General features: G+C 38.1%; 1 non-coding gene across 1 annotated transcript; it reads left to right on the top strand.

The window, feature by feature from the left end:
- Positions 1-1,565: 1,565 nt before the first annotated feature.
- LOC132253491 (small nucleolar RNA R71) lies at positions 1,566-1,672 on the top strand. The gene has a single exon (XR_009465340.1). It is a non-coding gene; the product is annotated as a small nucleolar RNA R71 (small nucleolar RNA).
- The last annotated feature ends 16,116 nt before the right edge of the window (positions 1,673-17,788 follow it).

The raw sequence follows: 17,788 nt of genomic DNA, 5'->3' as shown, positions 1-17,788 counted from the left end.
ATCTACTGGATAAGAGAATTTGTCAACTTGAACCAAGACATCTTTGATCATCCCTCTTGGAATCTTCACCGATCTATCTGGAAGAGATAGAGTGATGGATGTTGGCTTTAACTCTTCAAGTCCCAACTGCTTGTAGACAGAGTAGGGTAGCAAATTCACACTTGCTCCCAAGTCCAACAAAGCTTTCTCCATACAAGTCCCTCCAATACACACTGAGATGGTAGGGTAGCCCAAATCTTTGTCCTTTACTGGAGACTTGCACTATATGATGACACTCACTTGGTCAATCAAGAAGGCTTTCTTGTTCACATTCAACCCTCTCTTTACAGTGCACAAGTCCTTCAAGAATTTTGCATATGTCAACACTTGTTTGATCATGTCTAGAAAAGGGATATTGACCTTCACTTGCCTCAACACTTCAAAAATTTATGATGTATTATTGGTTCCCTTTTTACCATGCAAAGCTTGAGGGAAAGGTGGAGACATGTGTTTCTTCATCATATCTTCCTTGATGACTATCCTCTTGGGTTCTTTATTCACACTAGAATCATGGTCATCTTTCTTTGTACTTTTCCCTTTTTTCTTTCCTTTAATTTACTCACTTTTTTTTTTCTGCTACACTCTCTTCATCATGCTTTGGCTTGGATGTGAGCTGATCAACCTCTTTACTACTCTTCAAGGTGATAACTGCTTTAACTTCCCTCACCTTTGAAGATTCTCCCTCTTGAGCCTCCACTTCATGGATACCCATGGGATTTTGATGAGGTTGAAAAGGAAACTTTCCTACTATGTTGAGGTTGGTAAGCCTTGAGATTGCGTATTAGACATTGTCTATCTTCTGAGACAAATCATTTTGCATCCTATCCATCATTTTGTTCAATGTACTCTCCACACTATCAATTCTCTGATTCAATTGAGCATTGATGGACTTCTGATCTCCCACAAAGTCTCCCACAACCATGCTAAGGTTCACAATAGCTTGTTCAAGATTCTAGGCTTGCTGAGGTGTTTGAGCAGGTTATGTGTACTAAGGTGGCTTTGGTTTCCAAGATAAATTTGGATGGTTCCTCCAATTTGAATTGTAGGTGTTACCATATGAAGCATTGTTATTGGGCTTGAATTGAACAATAACATTTGTTTGATCACCAAACATCTCTCTCAATGCTAGAATGGTAGGACATTCCTCCACCAAGTGCTCATAAGATTGACAAATGGAACAAGGCATAGCTTGCACTGATGTCTCAGAAATGGCTTGCACTTCTTGTGCCTTCTTCATTTCTAGCTCTTCCAATCTCTTTGCCATAGCTACAACCTTTGCCTTCATGTCAATGTCTTCATTCAAAACATACATCCCACCCTTAGCATTAGGTTGAGACTTCATTCTTCCCACCTCTCTAACGTTTGGTTCATCCCATCCTCTTGAAACTTCAGCCACATAAATCAAAAAGTCCATGGCTTCCTCTAGATTCTTAGTCATGAAGTCTCCTCCACACATAGTTTCTAGAAGTTGCTTCATTGAAGAAGACATACCATCATAAAAATAGCTCACTAAGAGCCATGTGTCAAAGCCATGGTGAGGACAAGCATTAATAGCTTCCATGTACCTCTCCCAACACTCATAGAATTTCTCATTCTCTTTAGCTGAGAAGTTAGAAATTTTCCTTTTCAGACCATTGATCCTATGAGTAGGGCAGAACTTCTTGAGAAACTCGGCTTGCAAATCAGTCCAAGTTCGGATACTCCTTGGCCTTAGAGATTTGAGCCAAATCTTGGCCTTATCCTTCAAGGTGAAAGGAAATAGCTTGAGCCTCATCAAGTCAATTGAAGCTCCTCCTTCTTGGAATGTATTACAAACCTCCTCGAATTCCTTAATATGCGAGTAGGGATTCTCACTTTCCATCCCATGGAAAGTAGGTAGGAGTGGCATAATGTGAGGTCAGATTACTAGTTGCTCAATAGGATGCACTATGCATGAAGGTGCACTCATACGAGGTAGATGCATGCGGTCCCTCATGGATCGGTATGCATTGAAATTATCCTCTTGACCATGTTGGCTATTCTGGTCTTCAGGTGGAACATCCATGATGTTCAAGCACACTTCCAACTCAGTTTCTTGAGGAGTTTCAATCTTCACAAGTCTTCCCTCAATATCTCTTATCCAATAGGGCATGCACAACTAGAGATCATTGAAACAAAAACAAAGAAAACAAAAGAAATACAATTTTAAAAAGAGGTTAAGGTTAGCTAAAAACTAAATAAAAGATAAGCTAAAATAGAGACAAAGAAAAAGAATTAGTAAAAGAAAAATCACCAAACTCGTGATGAAGATCACAAGTGTTCACCAAAAGTAATGTCAATGTACTTTGGCACCATCCCCGGCAACAACGCCATTTGATTCTTTCGCCAGACGGGTGTTATCAACAAAATTTATAAAACCTAAATCACCTTACACTAGGGTAGCATGGCTACTATAGTATAGTGGCTCTAGGATCGTCCACAGGGATGAGTTTTCTTCGTACAAGTGACTTTAGTAAAGGTAATGAAATGGTGTTTTTCATTATGAAAATTAGCTTTTAAAGAAAATGGAATTGTGGTTGAAAAGGTTGATTTTAAGTTAAGCAAAAGTAGCAATTGAAGTTAACTACAAAGAGATGTCTCTTGGAGCTTTAGGTCACTAGGATTGGGTTCTTTAGGCAAAGGGGGAGATTCCAGATCTTCTCCTCACATAGGGGACAATAACATAAAGGATGGTTATCTCCCGAACCGGTTTTGTATTTAGCAATTAAGATTTGATCCAAAGGGTTCATGAAAAATGGTAGTTGCTTCCCATTAATGGCTTCAAACACTAAAGACCTTCACCTTGAACCACCTTCCAATGGCTCGTACTTGATAACTAATAAACATTCATGGATCTAACAATAAGCATCCATAGAATCCGGAAAGCTTACCAAGTATTGGCCATTCAAGGTGATTCTCACATTGAACCACCTTCCAATGGCTCATACTTGATAACTAATGGACGTCCATGGATCTAGTAATAAGCATCCATAGAATCTGGAAAGCTTACCAAGTATTGGCCATTCAAGGTGATTCTAAGGTGATTTGCGTATAACTCCAGTTGGGTCATTTAATAAAAAACATTTATAAAACCTATGACCTCATACTAGCGTAGCAAAGCTACTATAGTATAGTGGCTCTAGGGTCGAACTCTGGGATGGGTTTTCATTCTACCAGTGATATACTCAAGATTAGAAATTGAATTTAATGATTTCCTTTATCAAAAACTTAAAGTTAAAAAGAAAATAAAATTTGTTTTGAAAGTGTTTGAAACTAAACTAACATAAACTAAGTGAAAATGGAATAAAGAAAGTCTCCCGGAGCTAAGGGTTGCTAGGATCAATTTCAGAATGCAAAGTGGAAAATTCCGGATTTTTCTCCTCGCATTGGGGATTTAACCTATAGTTATTTCCCGAACCGGTATAGGTTTGACAATGAAGATTTAATCCATAAAAAGTCAATAGAAATGGTAGTCAAGGTCCATTAATGGCTTAAGACACTAAGGGTCTTCACCTTGAACCACTTTCCAATGGCTCGTACATGATAACTAATGGACTGATATGGATCTAGCAATAAGCATCCATAGAGACCTGAAGCTTACTATGTATTGGCCATTCATAGTGATTCTAAGGGATTTAAAGCAAAACTTTGGATTTAGAAGCCATTTATGAACTCCAACTACCTGAATTTAATGCACGGAAGCTTTCCACCTTTGCATCTGGACTTTTCACCTAGCTTCCTTTACTCCAAGAAACCAAAAGTTTAGCCTCCCATCCTCCGGGAAAACATCCTCAGAGATTATTTGGCTTCCAAGAAAAATAAAATAGCAAAGAGAAAAGAGAAACGAGAGAGCTCTGTAAATTTTCTAAGTGTCAAACGTAACATGTATTTTTTCAAGAGGTGACTTCCACCCCTTATATAGTCTTTACAAAAGCAAAAGCTTGTGATTGGTTAGTTACAAGGATAAGAAAGGAAATTACATCAAAAAATACATAAGAAAATATCTAAAGTGGATTCGGCAAAAACAGAGCAAAATTCGCACCACGCATGGGTTGTGCGAATTTTGAAGGTGTTGTGCGAATTTCGCACAACACAAGGTGTCGTGCGAAATTTTCGCACAACCTGGAGCGGTTGGCTTCCGAAGGCCATATCTTCCTCATTTCAGCTTGAAATCGTACACAGTTTGAAGCGTTGGATTCTTGACTTCCTGAGCTTTGAAATGGTATATAGCATGTAGAAAATGGACTTCGGTAAGTGCTCCAAAAGTGCGAAAGAAGACTACAGCTGCTGTCCTCTGATTTTTTCACTTTGCTTCTCTTTGCTTCTTTCTTTTGCTTAGCTTGTCTTAATGATCCAAAAGGCTATCAAAACACTAAAACTAGCCACAAATATGATTAGAAGTCATTGCTAGGTCCTTAACATGCCAATTGGAATAAAGATGGAGAATTACTACACAAAAGTGCTTAAAAGATATTGAATTAAAGGTATAAAATAGCACTCTTTGGGTAGTAATCATAAGGGATTTAAAGCTAAACCTTGAAATAAAAACCATTAATGGTTAACAACTACCTTCATTTAAAGCAAGGAAAACTCCCACCTTTGCATCTGGATTCTTCACCTAGTTTCCATCACTCCAAGAAACGTAAAACTTAGCCACTCATCCCCTGAGAAATCATCCTCAGAGGTCGTTTGGCTAGAAAGAAAAATGAAAAGAAAATGAAAAGGAAGGGCAGAGTAAGGGCTCTATTTATTTCTTCCAATGGGAATTACAAGTGTCATATGTCCAAAAGATTATATAAAAAGATATTCTATGGAGAGGTCTTTCCAACCCCCCTTTATAGTTCCTAACCAAGAAATCCTATCATTGGTTGATTACTAGGAGAAAATAGTAATTTACACAAAATCTAGAGATAAAAATCTAACAGAGTTGGTGCACAGGAGGATTTCACAAACCATGCGAAATTTCGCATGGTGTGCGAAATTCAGTTTTGTTGCATCTTGTGGTTTCGCAGGGTGTGTGAAATTTTGAATAGTGTGCAAAATTGTCCTTCACTCAGTCCTGAAGTTGTTCCTTCTCTTTCGCATAGACATTCAAAATTGCTACATGTTGGATTTTTTCCTGTGGTTTTCTTCCTTACATCTCTGATTGGCTTGGCAACCTATTGCCAAGCTTGGCAAAGGGCTATGAAGTGCTCCAAAACTCAGATTCTTCATGTATTTGAGCTTCGACTTGCATTGCCATGTATTGCACAAAATTCGCCCTCATTCTTTGCTTGTTTCAATGATAAAAAAGCTACCAAAAACACCAAAACTAGCCAAAAACTGATTAGTAACCCTTGCTAGGTTCCTTAATGTGCCAATTGAGTTAAAAAGTATTAACTACTACTCAAAAGTGTTTAAAATAGTTAATTTCAAGCTATAAAAGAGCACTTTTTGAGTAGTAATCACATAAACTCTATCTTATGAGGAAGTTCCAATTCAGATTGTTGACATGATGGATAAGATGTTTCTTCTTGTAACAATCAAATTAGTTAAAGTTCAATGGAGTAATCACTCCAAACGAGAGGTGATTTGGGAACTTGAAGATGAGATGAGGGAAAAGTTTCCACATCTTTTTTTCTAATTTCAAGTATGCTAGGTTTAGAAGACTAAACTTTTTTTTTAAAAGAGGGGATAGTCTAATATTCCTAATTTAGTTCATAGAATAATAATAATAATAATAAGGATAAAGATAAGGATACGTTATTAAAAACAAAATAAAAAAAATAAAAAAGTTACAATTTTAAACCACGATTGGGGAGTTACAAATTTTAAACCAAGTTTGGGGAGTTTTAGTTTTAAATATATATAAGTTTGAAGAATCTGGAGATGATAGAAAACCCCTAGAGAGATAGATGAAGAAATAAAAAAGAGAAGAACAAAGAGATAAATGTTGAGATTGATTTTACCATTGACTATTTTTATTCTCTATAGAGTAAAATTTAAGGTAAAAGTATTTGAAGAAATGTATTCTTGTTTATTTATTTATTTAGCTTACATGTTAAAGAGAGAGAGAATGAGAAGGAAAATTTTTTATCGTTCATCTAATAAGTAAAGGCACTACAAGAAATTCTACCTTTTGGCACAATTTTTTTGGACATGAATATAATTTTGTCTCTAAATTTGATTTTGGGAAACAAAATTTGACTTTGTTACAAAAATTTGTGTCTAAAATTTTAATTGAGTGTGAAATGAGGCCAAATTATTTGTGACGACATCATAAATTTTAACAACAAAATATTTCATGGTAAAAAATATATTAGGAGATGAAAACTTAATGTCGTCCCAAAAGGTAAATAATGGGCAATAAAAATACTTTTGTTGTTAAATAGTTTTGGAGAGGAAAAACCTCACAATGAGGGACAAAATTATTGTCTTAATACCATTAGACGGAGGAATAAAGAAATTTATTAGAGAAGAAATTGTTTTGTTGTAAAAACTCAATATTGGAGACTAAAATATTTCATCCCCAATAAAATGCACTATTAGTCTTCTTTCTATTAAAATATAAATTGTAAATGTAAAAGATAACAAAATTTTAAAAATAATTTACTTTAATTTTTTTTATAGTATTTGAGAAAATAAAAGCTAATCTTAAATGAGAAAAACACCCAAGAGGGGAGTGAATTGGGTTTTTCAAAAACTTTTTCAACACAACAAATTCAAGCACAATAGAAGCAAATATAAAGAGATAGAGTTAGAGAATTCAAACTCAGATTTTATAGTGGTTCAACACTTCCTTGCCTACGTCCACTCTCCTCAATCTCCTAACCGAGTGAGGATTCCACTAACTTGAAGCTTCAACCAAGCTTCTAATCTCTTTTACACTTGGATTCCGACTCTAATGGGCTCTTACACAATCTCTTCAAGATTCAACTCACTTGAAGGCTCTAACACTAAATTTACAGGGATGATCTTCTATCAACCTAGCTCAATAATGGCTCAAATACAAATCAAAGCTAGGATGACTCACAAGGGTGCACTAAAAGATATGCAAGTGAAGATTTAATGCACCAAGAAAGAAATGAGAGCTTTTAAGGCAAGAACAAGTGGGTAGACAATTAAATGCAAGTGTTCTCTATGTCATAAATGAAGTGAAACTCTCAATTTATAGGTTTCTAACCTCGAGAGCCAAGAAAAACAAAAAGCAGCCACAATCGGTCGAGCTGTGGGTTGACTAGTTCACTAACTGTTGGAGCATTTAGTGCTTTAGCAAGTTACCGTTGCTTCAACCGGACCTCGATCAGAGGTCAACCGAGAATAAGGATACCTCGAGCAGGAAGGGAAGACTACTGGATGAGAGAGAGTGTTTTTAGCACTCTTCGACCGGTACCCTGGCCGGTTGAGCCGGTTGGCCCAATGCCTCGATCGGTTCAACCTTTGGGCACCGAAAACCTATCTTTTTATGTTCTTTTCTTTTCTAACACTTAGGAAAGGTCTTTAGGTAAATTAATATACTAATTTTGAAATGTTTTGCTGAAGGTACATTTGATAAAACTCGGGTTTTAATGAAATTATAACTTTAAAGAATAAATCGAGTTTTCCAAAAATGCATGAAATGATATGTAAAACCTAAGTGCACCCATGCATTCATCTTACAATTATTTTCTATGATTAAAGGTCTTCCAGACGTCTTGATCTTGTATCCATTAGGTCATTTGATGAATTTTCAAATTAATACTTGAGATTCTTTACAATTTAATCCAATTAGTAAATTTACCATGGTTTGTTATCATCAAAACCTGATTAGGAGAACCCTTGGGCTAACAATCTCCCTTTTTTTATGATGATAAACCTTGGTTATCTAGGAGAAGAAAAATCTCCCCCTCAAACCAATCATGGATCAATCAATCAAAATTTATGAAGTTAAAACCAAGATAATCAAGACATGTAAATTTTCAATATGAAACAGTGTAAGTCATGAAACATATAGCATATCATATATAAGTCAAATGTACATGAAACATATAAGCCTATCATATATATGATCCAAACAAAAGATATGACAATGATATGCATGTAAGTCTCCTAGATCTTAAATATCTCTCATCTTTTTGGCAATATAAAAAAGAAACGAAGGAGGTCTCTATGAAATCAAGGCTGAGGAAGTGGAAGTGGAAACACGGAGCATAGGTAAGCCATTATCTCCTCATGCTAACTCTTTTGGAGACTCTCAATACGCTCAATCCTTCGCTGGAGATGCTCAAACGCAGCCTGCTGTTGATCCATGTGATCCTCCATACGCTCAAATCTTTGCTGAAAATGCTCAAACTGAGAAGTGAAACCAGTCTGATATCGATTCAATGGATCCTCCATGGAGTAGAATCAAGTATCACTAACTACTGCGAGCTCCTTCATACGAGTGCTGAGAGAGCTAATTTGAGCAGATAGATCCATCCAAGGCACATGATTAAGAGTGTGAGATGCCTAATGAGGTGGTATCTCTGTGTGAGGAGGCTTAGTGAATGATGGCTGAGAAGATGGTCCCGCTGTGTAAGTCAGCTCAAACATTATCGACTCAGAAAATATGGCCTCAAACTAAACAACCTCTGACTGGAGTGGAGGAATGTCAAGCTCGAGATCTTTCAGCTCAAAGCCTCTCTGAGGGTCTATTCTACCTTTTATCTCTTGTATCTTGTCCTCCTCTTTTACACCAGGATGTACCTGTCCTTATTCCCAGGCCTATGCTGGTGGTCTCTTTACTCTCCTAATCCAAGAACCATCGGGGGCCTTCTCAAATTTCACTCGCCCCAAAGACTACTCATCATATGTATCATATATGTTGGGGGCCTCAAAATCTGTCTCTCTACTCAAATCAACCCCGACATCCTTGAACACTCTAGTGAGGAAACAACCATAGGGGAGTACACGGGTCATGCTCTCGCAACATGAGATCATGTGCATCATCATCAAATATTCCAAGTGAATTTGTCTCCCCATTAGAATAGAGTCCATGAGGAATTCTTCATAATAGGAGACCTCGTCTTTGTGTTCGCCTCGTGGTAGCAAGATAGAGCAAATCATGTGGTGTAGTATTCTGTTGATCACGGTCAAGTTGTGGGCTGATGGTTTGCCCATCCTCTAGGCGTCTGCAAGTCCGCACATTCTCTGAATGGCCTCTCTAGGCTTAAAACCCAACATAGTGGCCAAATCTTAGACTCGTACACCCTAAGTCCAATTAGAGCAATATTGAAAATGTGGCAGATGCTTTCCAAGTCCAGCCGAATCTTGACTCCTCTAACGGTGGAAATAATTGGGCCACCAATGCCATATGTTGCCCTCAAATAGAAGGCTCACACCAATATCGAAAAAATCAGCTCCAAAATCGTCACCATAGGCAACCAACCCATCATACCAAACAATCCCTCAAATCCGAAATGCTGGAGTTGGGAGAAATTGATACTTTTCCCTGGAACTACTTTCCTCTAAGCAAACTTTTGCTTGTACCGCTGGTAGTCTTCCATGGAGCTGAATAGGGAGGTGTCAAACCTTGCCTATCGACGAGCCTCTGATAGAGGGGGCTGAAATGGCTTAGCTGGGCGCTTGTCTTGTGCCATAGAGGTAGCCAACTCTCTCCTAGGAGCCATGAGCAAGATAGAAACAAAGGAGACGAGGCTGGTAGAGAGAGAAGCACTCATAACTGAAACCCTAAGTGCGCAAGAATGAAGAAAACCCTGGTTATGGCGCGTAGGAGGAAGAAAGTGTAGTCCAAAACCGAAACCCTACACTCCAATCCTCCTAAAAATCCAATCCAAAGCCTTCAATCGGTCTAAACCTTGCTTAAACTGATCTCTGGAAGCCGAAATGTGAAAAACCCTAAAGAAATGGAGGAGAACAATGGAGAAAATGATGCGTGGGAGTCTTTTTAAATCCCTAGTCCCGATGAATTGGTTGATTGGTCCTGGTTTGGTCGACAACCTGGTCAACGTGGTTAACGAGATTGATTTTTCACATTTTGTGCATTTTCTCGTTTTCTGATCCCCTCCTCCCTCTGCCCTTTTTAGTTGAAATCCCCAATTTTTTATGCCCAATGCCAAGAGAATTTTGATTTTTGGTCAAAATTTGACCATTTATCTAAGTATGTGTCTATATGATGCATATGACATGAAATTCATGCAATCAGAAGATATATTCATCAAGAAGCAATCATTAGATCATAAATAAATCACTCCTAGTTGTCTTCTAATGTCAACAAATTGTTCTTCACTTAGAGGTTTTGTAAAGATATCGGCAAGTTGATTTTTTGTGCTTACAAATTCAAGTCCTATGTCACTCTTTTGTGCATGGTCTCTAAGAAATTGATGTCTAATCTCTATATGCTTAGTCCTAAAGTATTGCACGAGATTTTTTGATATATGTATGGCACTAGTATTATCACATTTAATAGGAACATGCTCAAAAGATAAATCAAAATCACCAAGTGTTTGTTTCATCCAAAGAATTTGTGCACAACATAAACCGGCTACTATGTATTCAGCTTCAACCGTTGACAAAGCTACCGAATTTTGATTCTTACTATGCCATGAAACAAGTGAGTGTCCTAGGAAATGACAAGTGCCACTAGTGTTTTTTCTTTCAACCCTACAATTGGTAAAATCGACATCCAAAAATCCAATTAATTCAAAGTTATCACTCTTAGGATACCATAAGCCTATGTCCATTGTCCCTTTCAAATATCTAAGAATTTGTTTTAAGACACTTAAGTGAGATTCTTTAGGACAAGATTGAAATCTAGCACACAAGCATACACTATACATAATGTTGGGTCTACTAGCGGTCAAATATAACAAAGAACCTATCATGCCTCTATACATAGTTGAGTTAATGGATTTACCTTTCTCATCCTTATCAAGCTTGATCGATGAGCTCATTGGAGTCTTCATTATTTTGGCTTCTTCCATGTTGAACCTTTTGAGAAGATCTCTTATATACTTTGCTTGATTGATGAAGGTTCCTTCCTTTAGTTGCTTTATTTGAAGTCCAAGGAAGAAGTTGAGTTCTCCCATCATGCTCATTTCAAACTCACTATGCATGCACTTAGAAAATTCTTCACAAAGAGAGACATTAGTAGCTCCAAAAATAATATCATCAATATATATTTGAACTAAGAGCATATATATATATTTTTTGGTCTTTATGAAAAGAGTTGTGTCAATTTTTTTCCATTTTAACACCCTTTTTCAAAAGAAATTTACTCAATCTTTCATACCATGCTCTAAGTGCTTGTTTCAAACCATAGAGTGCCTTTTTAAGTTTAAAAACATGATTAGGAAAGTTAAAACTTTGAAAACCGGGTGGTTGTTCAACATATACTTCTTCATTTATAAAGCCATTTAAAAAAGAACTTTTCACACCCATTTGATATAAAGAAAAGTTTTTAAAACATGCAAAGACAAGTAGCATCCTAATGGCTTCCAACCTAGCTATGGGGGTAAAGGTTTCTTCATAATCTATCATTTCTTCTTGATTAAAACCTTGGGCTACCAATCTTGCTTTATTTCTAACAATTATGCCATTTTCATCCATTTTATTTCTAAAGACCCATCTAGTTCCAATAACACTTTGATTTGAAGGTCTTGGTACTAATTCTCATACTTCACTTCTTTGAAATTGATTTAACTCATCTTGCGTAGCAATCATCCAATTTTCATCAACTAAAGCATCATTTATGTTTTTAGGTTCAATTTGAGAGATAAAAACAAGATTATTGCAAATATTTCTAAGAGATGATCTAGTTGTTACACCACTAGATGGATTACCTATAATTTGATCTTGTGAGTGGTTAATGATAAACTTTCAATCTTTAGGAAGGTCTTCACTTGATTCACCTTGCACTTGGTGAGGAGGGGGTAATGCCAATGGTGATTCTTCTTTCTTGGGATCCTCTCAAATTTCTTCTTGTTGCCTTCTATCTTCAATTTGCAATTTTTTCATGGAGGTCTCCAAACCTAAATAATCATCAAAACTCTCTCTTTCTTGGAGAGAATGGTTAGATTCATAAAAAATAACATGGATGGACTCCTCTACAATCATGGTTCTTTTGTTAAAAACTCTAAAAGCTTTACTTGAAGTTGAGTAACCAAGGAAAATTCCAATATTCGATTTTGCATCAAATTTTCCAAGATTGTCTTTGGTGTTTAATATAAAAAGTTTACACCCAAAGACTTTGAAATAGCTACTGTCGAGTTTCTTGTTTTTCCAAAGCTTATAAGGAGTCTTCTTAAGAATGGGCCTCAATAATATTCTATTGAAAACATAATAAGAAGTGTTAACCGCTTCGGCCCAAAAATATTTTGGTAAATTGTTTTCATTTAGCATGGTTCTAGCCATTTCTTGAATAATTCTATTTTTCCTTTCAACTACCCCATTTTGTTGGGGAGTTCTAAGAGCTGAAAAATTGTGGTTAATTCCATGCTCATTGCAATATTCTTCAAAATCAATATTTTCAAATTCTCTCTCATGATCACTTCTTATACAAGTAATTGTAAAACCTTTTTCATTTTGAACCTTATTGCAAAAATTTGAAAACTCATAAAAGGCTTCATTCTTTGGACTTAAAAACAAGACCCATGTATATCTAGAGAAGTCATCCATAATAACATATGCATAAGATTTTCTTCCAAGACTTGGTGTCCTAGAGGAACCAAATAAATCCATATGCAACAACTCAAGAGGCTTAGTGTGGACCCTCACCCGGTCCACGGGTCAGCACGACTCGCTTTTTAAAAGAATAAGAAAGTAAGTGTGTTTTCGGGTTTTGGAAAATCCGTCCTCAGTGAGGAATGGTTTTGTTTAGAGTCGCTACTTACTTTTTATTTTTATTTTATAAGGGGAAAATCAAGAACAAAAACCCTTAATGACTCCAGTATGGAAAAAGCAGTTTGCAAAAACTAGATTCTGGGCCTGGGGATTAGGTTACCTATTGAGAAGGTACCTCATGCGAGGCAGCACCCCTCTAGGCCCGAAACTCGGTCTCTACTAATGAATTGGGTACATAGGAGCATATGGGTCAAAGATCAATCGATCAATCAAGCTAAACAAATGACATAGATCACATGAACCTACTCAGTATCTAGCGTGCACTTAGTCTCCACAAATCAAAGCTAAAAGGTATGTACCTGAGGTCCTTAGCCAAGCGCTACATAAGAGGTTAGTCAAGCAATATAAACACACAACGAGCAAACATATCCAAGCCCCACGCATGCAAATGAATCCAATTCCCAACAAGTCAAGTACGTACCTCAGGTCCCCAACCAAGCGCTGCAAACAGGGGTAAATCACTAGACACAAGCATTTTTAATCAAACATCAAAATGTGCCTAAGCCAAACATTCACAATAAGCCCCCCGACCTTCCTAGCCAATAATACCCTCAAATCATAGGTGGGTTCATATTAATTCAAATAAAATCTGGATTCAAACCCTAAAGGTGGCCTACAAGTGCCTTGGAGCCTAAGGGCCTAAGCCACAACAAAAATGGGCGTCAAAACACGCTGAAATTGGAGCTACCTAGAAGAACCGGTTGAATCGGTTCCCAACTGACTCAACCGGTTGAGAAAAAATCTGAAATTTTACTAGAATATTCCTCAGAGAATAAGGAATCCAAAAAAAAAAAATGGTGCTCAATTCCGAGCCCGAATGAGGGAGAACCGGCCGAAACAATGCAAAATGCTTCAAAACCGAGGCTGCCACAAAGCCACCTGTTGAACTGGTTCCCAAACCGTTCAACTGGTTGAGAAAATTCTGAAATTTTAACATTAGATTCCTCAAAGAATAAAGAATCCAAAAAAAGCAACAACACTCAATTCCGAGCCCAGATTAGGGAGAACCGATCAAAACAAGGCAACATGCTTATAAAACAAGGTTGGACATGTAGGACTTGTTGAACCGGTTCCCAACCAATACAACCGGTTGAGAAAATTTCTGAAATTTTAACAGTAGATTTCAAAAAGAATAAATAATCCAAAAAAAGTAACGACACTCATTTCCAAGCCTGAATGAGGAAGAACCGGTCAAAACAAGGCAACGCGTTTATAAAATAGGTCTGGACATTAAAACGGGAGAATGATTCAAAATAGATTTTTAACATGAACAAAATCAAACGAGATCAATGACATTAACTGAATGAAGATCATGGAAAACACACAAAGAACCAATTTCAACATAACAATTTGTGGCCCTTTTTGTCTACACCAATCAATAAAGCATTAAGCATTCTGGAACGATCAGAAAGAGGAACCGAATGCAAGCTAGAGTTTTGTGAGGAACCAGAAACGTACCTAAAGAACCAGCCTTTGAGAGATGCTCCTTTAGCTTGCAAAGCTTCTCCAAATGTATCCGAGACCCCCAAAAGTCTGAGGACCCCTTCACTTCACTCCTTCAGACCACTCATGAAAAGAAACCCTCCAAAAACCTCTTATAAAATTCCTCTCCTATGATTCCACAGAGTCCCCCCTCTCAGAAAAAGAAGAAGTCCCTTCAAATCTGATTTTTTCCCTCTTTTATAGTCCCAGACCTCCAGCCACCAAATCCTCTTCGTTTTTCTCTTCTTCAAGCTCTGGAAAGAGCTCCAGTCAGTCTCGGAATCCGTTTCCCCATTAACTCCCCTCCTCATTTTCCATGCAAGCTGACTATCTTAAGCTTTAAACTTGCTTCCCCACCAAGGATCCATATGGATTTATGGTGGGCTGCAAGGAATCCGAAATAAGGCCAAAATGGATCCAAAATACAACCAAAAACTGATCTGGAGCCATGTAGGAATTGGGCTTCAAAATCACCAAAATCAGTGCTCCAAACAAGCTGACTCGATGAACCAGTTGAATCGGATTCCAACCAGTCGATATGGTTAAGAAAATTTGTGAAAATTTGACATAATTTTCCTTGAATAAGAAGTCCATAAAAAAAACGGTGCATGATTCCGAGGTCGGATGAGGGAGATATGATCAAAACAAGCCTAAGTGTTCTGAATTCGGACATGCTTCAATCAATTCTGCCTAAACTAAAACTTTGGGAACCGGTCGAGCCGGTTGAGAAAAAATTATAAATTTTGATAGAATGTTCCTTGAAGAATAAGGAGTCCATAAAAAAAATGGTGCATGATTCTGAGTTCGGATGAGGGAGATATGATCAAAACAAGCCTAAGTGCTCTAAATTCGAACCTGCTTCAATGAATTCTACCTAAACTGAAACTTTGGGAACCGGTCGAGCCGATTGAGAAAAAATTTGAAATTTTGACAGAATGTTCCTTGAAGAATAAGGAGTCCATAAAAAACACGGTGCACAATTCTGAGTTTGGATGAGGGAGATATGATCAAAACAAGCCCAAGTGCTCCAAATTCGGACCTGCTCCTATGAATTCCAACCAAACTGAAATTTTTAGGGGGCCTCACTTCCTTCCCTATAGCATGATGTGAATAACTAGGGAAATTAGCCATGATGGAACTCCAAAATGAACTACACACTGGCACTACATTGGACCATAAATGAACCTACACAAGGCTCAGAAACCAATCAAGGCCAAAAGGGGGCCATGGCAGGGTCATATGAAAGCATGGGTGCATGTGACACCCATAGGATAAAATGCAAGTGTCAAGGGACAAAATTGAGGGTCTACAAATATGCCCCTCTTTAGTAGAGTGAATGAATGTCGCGAATGCAAAGTATAAGCAATGAATGAGTGAAATGAACTCTAGTGAAGAATTCAAATGACCAACAATTTTATCCTCACACAACCATAAAGAAGCTAAGGGAATGAGCCATGATGACCGAAGGACTAAAGGACCCAGGCACACTACCGGAGAAAGCTAAAGGAATTTGGACAAGGTGCTAGAAAAGATAGGAGAAAACTGGACGCGTTTTCGGGAGAGATATAAGATCCAGGTGCGATGCCAGAGAAAACAAAGAAAATTCGGGCGTGATGCCGGGAAAGATAAAAGAAAACCGGACACGATGCCGGAAAATAGGGGATTTGGGCACGATGCCGAAGAGCCGCCGGAATGACTAAGGGATCCGGGCATGATGCCGAATAGAGCTAAAGGAATTTGGGCATGATGCCAAAGAAGACTAAAAGAAACTAGACGCGATGCTTGAAAAGATCAAGAGATCTAGACACGGTGCCAGAATAGACTAAAGGAAAATGGATCAAGTTTGGGCAAGTATCGGAGAACCCACGGAAATCTGGGCATGATGCCGGAGAGGAAATCGTATTCGGGCGAGTATCAAAAAAGAGATTGTATCTAGGCGAGTACCGGAAAAGAGATCATATCCGGGTGAGTACTGGAAAAGAGATCGTATCCGGGTGAGTACCGGAGAATAGATCATATTCGGGCGAGTACCGGGAAAGGGTCGAATCCGAGCGAGTATCAGGAAAGATAGAATCCGGGAGAGTACCAGAAAAGATATCGTATCCGGGTGAGTACTGGAGAATAGATCGTATTCGGGCAAGTACTGAAAAAGGGTCCGGGCAAGTACCGGGAAAGGGTCGAATCCGAGCGAGTATCAAGAAAGGTAGAATCCGGGCAAGTACCGAGAAAAGTAGAATATGGGCGAGTACTAGAAAAGAGATCATATCCTGGTGAGTACCAGAGAATAGATCATATTTGGGCAAGTACCGAAAAGAGATCGTATCCGAGTGAGTACCGGAGAATAGATCGTATTCGGGTAAGTACCAAAAAATAGATCATATCCGAGTGAATACTGGATAATAGACCGTATTTGGGCAAGTACCGAAAAAGGGTCTGGGTAAGTATCTGGAAATGGTCGAATTCAAGCGAGTACCGGAAAACCCAAAAAACTAGCCAAGCACAACAACACAAACAAAGAGGGTGTATGCCCTAGTATGAACATGAGAACGCCACTAAATGATTCGAATAAGCAAGAAATCAAACATCTCAGTCATGAAAGACGAAGGGGTATGCCTCAGTGTGACGACTAGAAAATGCCAATAATTGACAGGCGAGAAAACTAGAACACCACTAACAAGATGGAAAGAAAGGGAGTATGCCCTTGTAGGACAACTCAGAAACGTGACTAGAGGTGAAAAGAAAGGGCTATGCCCCAGTCTAAGATATCCATACCATGTCAGAATTCCATAACCATACATATGGTCAAAGTCAGAGAGATGAAAACATCACAACATTCATTCATAGAACAATATCGACTTTATTCCGCAACATCCAATATCCACAAAAAAACAGATAGGGGGTATGCCCCAGTGTGTACATCTGATATGCAAGTGCCTCGGTGAAAAAAAAAAAAAACAACTCTGAAATATATCACTGGAAACCCAATCGTCTGGATAAGCGAATATGACAAAGTATGGGGTATGCCCTAGTGTGCACATCTACTGGGTCGACGAACACGCATGAATCTGATCTCGGGCCATCTCTTAGAAGCAAGTTGTTGTATGAAGAAAACAAGTTAAATGCTGGGGCCTACTCAAACACTGATGCCAAGCATCACCTGGTGAAATGGGCTGTCTGCTTCCCAGTGTAAGAACTGATGCCATCATGCAAGGATAGGGGTATGCCCTAGTATGAATATAACAAACTAGCAAGCGGAGGGGGTCCTGGATAGTCTTGACTCTTTGCATCATCTGTCTCTGATCATGGACCAAAGGCGAAGAGATGAAATGGAAAAGCAGTATGCGATCCTCGATATCCCTCAAGAAATGGAGCACTGTCGGCATCCCATACT

The sequence above is a fragment of the Vitis vinifera genome, chromosome 19 (assembly GCF_030704535.1).
Source record: "Vitis vinifera cultivar Pinot Noir 40024 chromosome 19, ASM3070453v1".
NCBI lineage: Eukaryota > Viridiplantae > Streptophyta > Magnoliopsida > Vitales > Vitaceae > Vitis > Vitis vinifera.
This window is presented reverse-complemented; position numbering and strand designations above follow the sequence as displayed.